At 46.0% G+C, this 8753-nt stretch overlaps 1 long non-coding RNA gene across 1 annotated transcript; it reads right to left on the bottom strand.

Annotated features, from left to right (window-relative positions):
• Nucleotides 1-2156: 2156 nt before the first annotated feature.
• Nucleotides 2157-8181, bottom strand: LOC308183906. The gene is made up of 4 exons (XR_013942524.1): nt 7113-8181; nt 5941-6857; nt 5613-5689; nt 2157-4102 (listed from the first exon to the last, which is right to left on the bottom strand). It is a non-coding gene; the product is annotated as an uncharacterized lncRNA (long non-coding RNA).
• Between the last annotated feature and the right edge of the window lie 572 nt (nt 8182-8753).

Here is an 8753-nt window from a genome sequence, read left to right as displayed (position 1 = left end):
GCTGATCTTTCCACACGCCACTGCTGCTAATATCTCTACTTCGCCAGGGTGTGCATTTACCTAAAAAGTGCCATTTCACATTTTTCTATATTTTTTTTTTCCCATGGAAAGGAGAAAAAGTCCCAATCCAGTAAAGCACATGAATGTTTTGCTGGACTGGGACTTTTTCTGAGCTAGTTAGTGGCAGCCTTACATTAGTTTGGAGGATTTAGTACTCCAGTAGGATCTATTTTACAGACATGCCCTGAGGTTTTAAATTGTCTTCGTCTTTTACATAATTTGAACAAAGCCCACAAAGCTGTTGTGTGGCTCCTGCACTTCAGTTGCTTTGGGGCTGCGTCCTCCTGTGCTGAAATACTTGAGACTGAGAAAAATTGCCAAGACTCTGAGAGGTAGGAAAAACAGGAGAGAGGAGTCATTAAAATGCTTAGCACCTACTGCGCTTGCAATTTGCATCTCTGTTGAATTGTAGAAAGATTAGCTAAATTTTCACAGTGACAGTCAGGGACAAATGAGATGCATCCCTATTTTACACATGAGGAAAGCGAAATACAAGTTTTAAAAGCCTGGGTTTTAGATATAGTGGAAACTGCTGGGGGTTTACCTTTGGAAACACCATAGGAAACACCTGGTGGAATATATGCACAGCCCAGACCCCTGAGGGAACAATGACTCAGAGTAAAATCACTCATGTAGGCATCCCCTCTGTGTTTCTAGCCCTGTTGTCCTTGCTACACTGTATCAGCTCATCAGCAAATTGGAGACTACTCCTCGTCATCATGGAAATTACGTTCTTCAGATGGAAATCAGAAATGCTATTTTCCTACAAGTGCTAGAATTTAGATTCGCTTGTGTGTTCCTCACGATCTCTAACGGGAAACAATGACAGACAAAATCACGCCTGAGTCATGTCTTTTCTGATTCATGCCTAAGGAGCCCCAGTATTGGGAAGAGACGTGTAGATAGAGAAAGTTGTTTTTCAGTGGGTTCAGGAGCGTTTGCATTTCTCTTAATACAGCCCCTTGGCATTTCCTGGCCTTTGATGGAGATAACTGTCTAACACAAAGTCATGGGGGGCAACCTAGAAGCCCTTCACACAGAAGTCACACAGCTGTTGCCAGTGAGGAGCCCCTTGCACTTTTCCTGGACAGAATATCCAGGAGAAATGGGTGCTTAACGCCATTTGTTGCTATAAGTCAGAGACCGAGGGCAAACAAGATAGTATCTGACAAGAAACTTTCAGGCATATCACAGCATATTTACTTCCAAGTGCCAGAGGACAGGAAAGTGCCGGGTATGTATGTAGAACAGCACAGTTTGGCCCATGCATTTGCTCTGCCCTTCAGTCCCTTTTAAGCCACACTCCTGGGCCAGAAGATCTTGTAATCTAAACAAGACCAGAAATACAAACAAGACAGGGGAGGATGTCCCCTCAGGAGAGCGGGACACAGGGGTGATTGATGAGGTGAGGGGGGAGGGATTGCTCTCAAAGAAAGGTTTTATGACAGTCATTGGCCTAACAGAACTAAAATAGGACAATTTTGTATTCTGAAATCCATCAGTGATGCTTTGGGTGACCTTTGGCAAATCAATTCATCTCTGTCTGTGCCTCTGGAAAATGGGAATAATACAGCCTTGCTGTCAGGAGAACCCTTGGTAATTCTCAGATGAAAGATGCTTTATTGGTACCAGTATCATCTTTTATTGTCATTAGCATGATAACAGATCTATCACCTAGCAACAGAGCAGTAACTCACCCTGCTCTGGTTGTCCATGTATTTTTCTTGAATTTTGGCTCTCTAGCTGTCTGCTTTTCATTTGGAGCAAGTTTACAGCCTGTGACTGTTCTTTTTCCCTTAGCATTGCATGCTACAGACAGGCACAGCTGCAATGTCCCGAGCTACCCCCCTATTTCACCCCCCTTTCATAGCTCCCCCCCAGATCTTGCCATACATGCAAGTGGTGAGAGTATCCCCATTAGCTGTATCCCCATATAAAAAATATTTGCTTCTCTTAGCTAGGATCTAAGAAGTTTTGAATTTTAAAATGTAAATATTAACTTTATGTAAAATGTAAAATATAGTTATATACCTGATTTGCACTAATTGGGGGGTGGGGGGAGGAATGAATTAAAAACTGGCAATCGTGAAACTTCCTAAAATCTTGCTGAAGCAACCATTTTCACAGATCTCCAGACATCAGTTTAAGGACAGATAAAGACAGTATGTATGTAAATAACACCAACCCTTGAAGATCAGGATTTCTGCCAAGCCTTGTGATGCCTTAGACGAGTGATAAGAGCAGTCCTTCTATCCTCAAGTGGCACACAGAGCAACCTATACCACTAGAACCATTAGCATCAGCAAAAGATTAGAGAACAAAGGGAAAGACAAAAATAGAAAAAACATTAGCCTTCCTTATCCAAGAAGAGCCATTCCTAATCCTTTTTTTTTTTTCTCAGAAAGTTTTTATAACTTTTCTTAAAGGAAGCAGTTAAAACAAACAAACAACAATAAAAGAAATCTCCAATGTTTGAGTCTGGGTCAGAGCCTGAGTCCAAGATCAGATCTGTTGGTTCATGGCTGTGGCGAGCTGTGGGTTACTTTAAGTCCACTGAGTTCAGTGAAGCAGCACTGATTTCTTCCAGCTGGTATTTGAGTGAAAATACTTTTATTTATTTTGCTATTTTCTCTCTTTCTTTAATGCTCATTTCTCTGATTTAAGGGAGGATGATCCTGTAGCCTAAAGTATAAAGTATACATCAGTTCTGCTTGTACTGCAGGATATTTCAAGGACTGGTATCTCACTGCGCTTTGGGGGTGAGAGATCTCCTGGTTGATTTGGCTTCTCTCCCCGGGAATGACTGCTGTAAAACAGCGGTGTCCCTGGGTCATCGGTCTGACACTTCACAGGAAGATAATGTGCCAGCTGGACATTTATTGCCCAGTAAACCCCATGCTGTTCTCTTCAGTTGCTGCTGTAATGTAAGAGTGATTGCTGGCATTCAATGCATATGCAGCTCCTTCCTACAGGAAGGAATGGCCAGACAAGACTGTGGGTTTCAGATGTTTCTGGGAGCCAGTGCTGGGGGAGAAGCGCATCCTTTCTCTCTCGCAAGATGCCTATCAGGAAGAAGACAGATGTTTGCTTATGGTGCTCATTTTCCCTCCAGGTTCTGCTACATCTCTTTCTTGAGAAACACAATCCCCTCTCTCCTCTTAGAGGTCATCCTTGATCCATATTTGCACTCTCGCCACACCAGTCCCACCTCCTGCTGCCATAACTCCCCTTTTCACTCATGCTGCAGCAACCTCACTGACCCCAGTCTCATCTCAGGGCCTCATGCAGCCTTTGTCTCGCTGTTAACTCTAGTCCTAGCCTTACCCCTGCAGCTCTGCCACAAAACCAACCACCTGGGGCCTCTCCTGCACATTCAGCCTCACTCGACCTCCTCCATCAGGATCTGTTTCTCCTTCCTCAGCTTCCCACAGACCCTGCAAGTCACTGCTCACAGCAGCCCTTTCAGGGCCTGCCTACCTTCTCCCCTTTCTCCCTTCCCAAAGAAGTGAGAAGGAAAAGTACTGGAAGACAAGTAAAGAAGAATAAACAAAGCTTCTCCCCTCCGCCCCTTCCCGTTGTCCTGTCTTCAAGCACTGCACCTTTGGAAGGCCTTTAGACAGACTTTAGACAGACTTTAGACAGACTATTTTTGTATTGTTTATGCAGCTATGCTTGATATGAGGAATAAAGTCGCAGGAGAACAGGCCTGCTGTAGAGGAGGCTGAGTGCACTTGACTCAACATTGCTAAAGAAGCAGTTTTTAATAGAAGCTGCAACTTCTCTGAAGATGTATACGGAGGTACTCAGCCACCTCCCTCAGTCAGCAGAGACAGGTTGGCTCCTGCCAAGGGCAATTCAGATCACTTCAGTCGTGTTCCTCCATCAGCTGACTCAGAGCAGGAGCCTGCATCTCCCCATTGACTGGGAAAGAAGCTTCACTCACGAATTTCATGGGCTAAATGAAGTGCCTCGGCGCAGCAGTTAGGAGCATTTCCTGTAGCCTGTGCTGGCCAGCATCAGCATATGCATCTGAGTTAGAGGCCTGATGAGCAACAGAGAAGGCATTAGTCAATTTTGATCTTATCTCCCTTTTCATGACTGTTAGAATCACGGCTCCCCATCACCAGAAAAAGCCCGCCTCCCTTGGAGGCATCTTACAGCCTCACAGCTACTTGCTCCCCAAGGAATAGCTTACACAATAAATATAGGTTAGGGAGAAATACAGAGAAGTTATGCACAAGGATTTTTAGAATCTGAATTAAAGAAAGAGGGGGAAAAAAAAAAAGGAAGGAAAAAAAAAAGGAAAAAAAAGCCCTTTCTTTTTTTTTTGTAGGATTTGAAAAGGACCAAGATGGCAACTGTAATAGCCAGTTGGAAGTAGCTGGTTGCATTTTAGAGGTGTGGAGATGGAGATCACTACATGAAAAAGTAAAAGAGTGGTAGAGTATTTGCACGAGCAGTGGGAGTAACAAAGGCAGGCCTCCCACAGACCAGTCATAGAATATCCCAAGTTGGAAGGGACCCTTAAGGACCCACAGTCCCATGGCCAGGGTCTGTGGAGCCTGATGGGACGCGGGCTTTGACTGAAGCTTGCCCATGGCTGCGGTGCTCATGGCAGGCACCCAGCTGGTGCTACAAGCTGAGTGCAACCTGCAGCCCTTCTCTGGGGGACAAGCAGTGGCTCTCTCCTCTACCTCCCTGTGTATTTTCATGAAACTTCAAAGAACTACGTGATTTCTCTGACTGCTTGCATCCCTGTCTTCTGCGGCTCAGCTTGGCCAACAATGCAGAAATGACTGGAGAAGACAGACAGACACACTGAGGGACAGAAAAAAAGCTAATAATGGTGCAAGCCTGGGTGAAAACACACCCTCACCTGTGAGTTATATATTCACATACAATAACATTTACATATAGTAAGAATGCATGAATACATGACTGTAACCCTCAAGATATATTAGTAGCTATTTAAAAAATATTCTATACTCAGTAGATCTTTAAAACTCTGAAGCAGCTCCAACACATCAGTTAATTTTTCTTTTACAGGGAAAAAAACACACAGCCCTATTGTGTTTCCTGGTCAGTACCTGGGCCTAAGCAGTGTCATCACCATGGTGCTGCCTGGGACTTGAGACCTCACTGACAAGTGTAATTGCCAGCAGTTTGCCTTCCTTGTCCCCAATCACTTGAGCACGAAATACAAAACATAATGGTTTTAAGAAACCAACTTCAAAATTTCACTTAACATGCCTGAAAAGATTTGAGGTAAGGAGGCTCAGTGTAAAATGCTTGTAAAGGATATTTCTGAGATGTCAGCATCCTTTTAAATAGGCTGAGTCTGATCCCTTATAATTGCCATATAATCCTATACTTCTAACGTGGGATACACAGGTAAGTAATCACTTTTCTAATCTGGCTGTGAGCTAGGGATTTAGCATCTTCAGTCAGAGGATTGCAGGTAACTGAATAATGATGAGATAGGACTCCCTGAAGATGACACGATCCATGCAAGCTGCTCTCCTGGCAACCACAATATGAGAAGCAGAAAATACCCAGAGAAAAGGATGAGCTGGAAAGAAGAGCAGTTGTCTGTGTGCGCAGATAGATGCTGGACTTTCCCAGAAGACATCTGCAAAGACAAAATAAGTGAAGGAAGTTTGTCTTATGTTATCCTTTCTTCCCCATAATGGTTAGCTATCCTTGAATCATTCTCATAAGAAGCTTGCCCAAGCCCTAGCATCCCACAGTATAGGCAGCGAGTGGTATCAGGTGGATGTCATATCCCCATCTCCTGGGATGAATGTTCAGCACATGCTGCTGCCAACACCACGAGGATTTTCATTCTCTGGTGCTGTCAGCCTGCGTCTTTGCCCCACTCACACATTTGAATCAGATGCGGCAGGTAGGCGAGTGTTGTCTTCCATGAACTCATCCCTTTGGGTTACAGAGGGAATTCTCCATCTCTGCATCAGCCCTGTGGTGCTGCCCAAACCCCCTCCTGCAGAACAGGAAAGGCTGAGGTGCAGCAATAATAAATAACACAGAACAGATGCACTGAATCAATTGTGTCTCTCCCCAGTTTTTATAAGCAAGGAGTCTTCCTGCTTCTGCATCCAATTTCCCTTGTCAAGTCACAGTGCCCTGTCTGCAAATTACAATTAATCACTATGGAGACTGTTGCAAAGTCACCAATTTGGGATTAGTGCTTCAGCTGAGCACTAAGCAACAGGTGCTGGGTGGCTTTCTGGAAAGCTTTTTGTTCATGCTGATGTGCATTGTCTGAAGGCAAAGACAGGTTTTCCCTCACAACTAAAAATAAATGCACAGGCCAGGTGGGATTTCCTGCAGTGGGAAAAACCCTCACGACATGGATCAGGCCCCTGTCACTGGGGGAGGTGGTGGGAGTCTGGGCTCATTCATCGGGGAACGGCTGGATTCAGATTCACGTGGAAGGTCTCCAATTCTTCGTGCTACAGAGGGTTTCATCCCCACAGGAAACTGTGCTATATTTAAAGCCTTGTGGTGGCTCATTCAGGGACTCATTTCCACAGGCAGAGAAGGCAGTGGGAGCTGCGGGTACACAGGGTCCCCAGGTACGTCTGCGGGGGTGGGTGCAGACAGACCTCACGTTCCCGTCTCAGGGCTCCCAGCTGCATCTGGACCTGAGGCCGGGTAGCAGCCTCAGCACCGTAACACAGGATCTGCTGAGTGAAACGCTGTGCCTTTCAGCAGCTGAGGCACGCCTGGGTGTGCAGCTCCTGGGGAGAAGCGCATCCTCTCTGGTCCAAGTGAAGAATCTGAAATGCAAGAACGAACCCAGGAAAAACCTGGGCTGAGGGGGAAGGGAGCATTTTGCTGTCCCTCGCAGGCACAGTGAGTGTGCTACATGCTCTAATCGCAGCCCCAGGCCATCTGCCAGCCCCGCTCCTCAGACGGAGAGGCTGGAGCACAAGCATCTCTCGTCACTCTACCTATTGCTCTAGGCATGAGCATTGCAGGGGTCAGGACGCAGTTCTGCTCGGACACGTTTTGGAGCTGAGGCTAGCACATACCTTAGACCCGTGACTCCTTTGCTGGTGCCTCCGCACATGAAAACTTGGGGACTGCAGTCAGCTGTAGGTAGTTTAAAGTGCCCTTCTGGAGAGCAGACCTAAATATGTCATCTTTTCCATTTGGAAAAGAGGGCGCAGCTCTGACAAAAAGAAAACTCTGAGCATCCATAGGATTTGCCAGATTAGAGACAAACCGTACCAAAGCACTGTCAGCTCCTTGCTGAATTCGCACAGACAGCCCTGCCCCGTCCCTGCCCCCTCCGCAAGTCAGCGTGACATCGGAGCCGGCGGAGAAGGGGAGCGACAGCCGTGGATAACAACTGCACGGATTTATGCCTCATTTCAGCAGCCTTAAGGAGCTGAATCTACAACCTGACAGGCGCTCTGTGAAGCACCAGTGATGAGTAACTGCATCCAGAGGGATCCCAGGATAGCAAGGCAAGTATTTTTTAACCAGGTGCTGCTGATGCGAAGCCATCAGCACAGCTCCATGTGAAACTCCCAGTGCTCCCAAAGGCTCTCTTCCTCACCCAGCCGCCACAAAAGGACAGGGGGTCACATCCAGATGCATCCATGGATAAATATTTAAATGAAAAGTTGTGAAAGGGGTCCCTAGGGCATGGTAATATATCATGCTTGTAATGCACAAGACAACCAGTCCTGCTCTGGAGCTCTGCTTTGCCCCAGTTCCATTTCTATAGATGTACAGTAAAGACAGCAGATGTAGACCCCAAATAATCCTCCCACTTCCCTTTTCCAGTGGTTTCTTGATAGGACAGACACTCTGAAATATCTGCCAAGATTGCTACAGTGCAGTTTTGGCTGTGAGGCATACAGAGTCCCCCCCCAAAGAGAGACTGCAGAGCCCACCTCCTCCTGCTTCTGCACAGAGGCACCTGAGCCCAGGGGGACACATGTCAGAAGAGAAACCCATAACACAGCTGCTGGAATGGATAAGGCATGGCTTTAAAAGCAGCAGTTCCACCTATTTTCCAAGCTCAGGAAGGGCAACTGGTTTTGGGAAAAGGACCAGATGCATTCTCATTTTATCTAAATCCATGCCCTCAGATGTGGTCCATGGGTCACCGAGGTTGCAGTAGCCCCAGAAATCCTTGGGGCTTTGCCCTGCTACATGTTCCTTCAAAATGAAGAGGTCGTGCAGGCATCAGAATTGGCATAACAAAAGCCTGGGAGAGCAAAAACCACTGTTGAGGTAAGAGCTGCCTTTCTTTTATGTACTGTGATACACATACACACACAAAACAAGTGTTTTACTCCTAGTTCTGGGCAGTTTTTGCTGAGTTAAAAAAAAAAAATTCTCTGAATTGTACTGCTCTGTTATAGGAAATAATGACTAAATAGTAATTATTCAGACATGTTTCTGCACATGAAATTCTCTTGGCTACATAGCATCATCCGGGACACATTTTTTAGGTAGCGTTATATTCTCAAACACTCACTGCCCAGGCATCAATGTTTTTCCACATGGGGTTTTGCACCCAGTCACCTAGTGCAGTTGCCAGAGCCTCAAGACTGCAGAAATGTTAATAGCAGTGATACCTTTCAGAGATTTGGGAGAGAAGCACTGGTAACCTGTCACAGTTACCACCACGCACTGACAAAGCTCGGCTCCATTCCTGC

Source organism: Anser brachyrhynchus, assembly GCF_964034855.1.
Source record: "Anser brachyrhynchus genome assembly, chromosome: 1".
NCBI lineage: Eukaryota > Metazoa > Chordata > Aves > Anseriformes > Anatidae > Anser > Anser brachyrhynchus.
The sequence above is the reverse complement of the archived record's forward strand: the minus strand, read 5'-3'. Positions and strand labels throughout refer to the sequence as shown.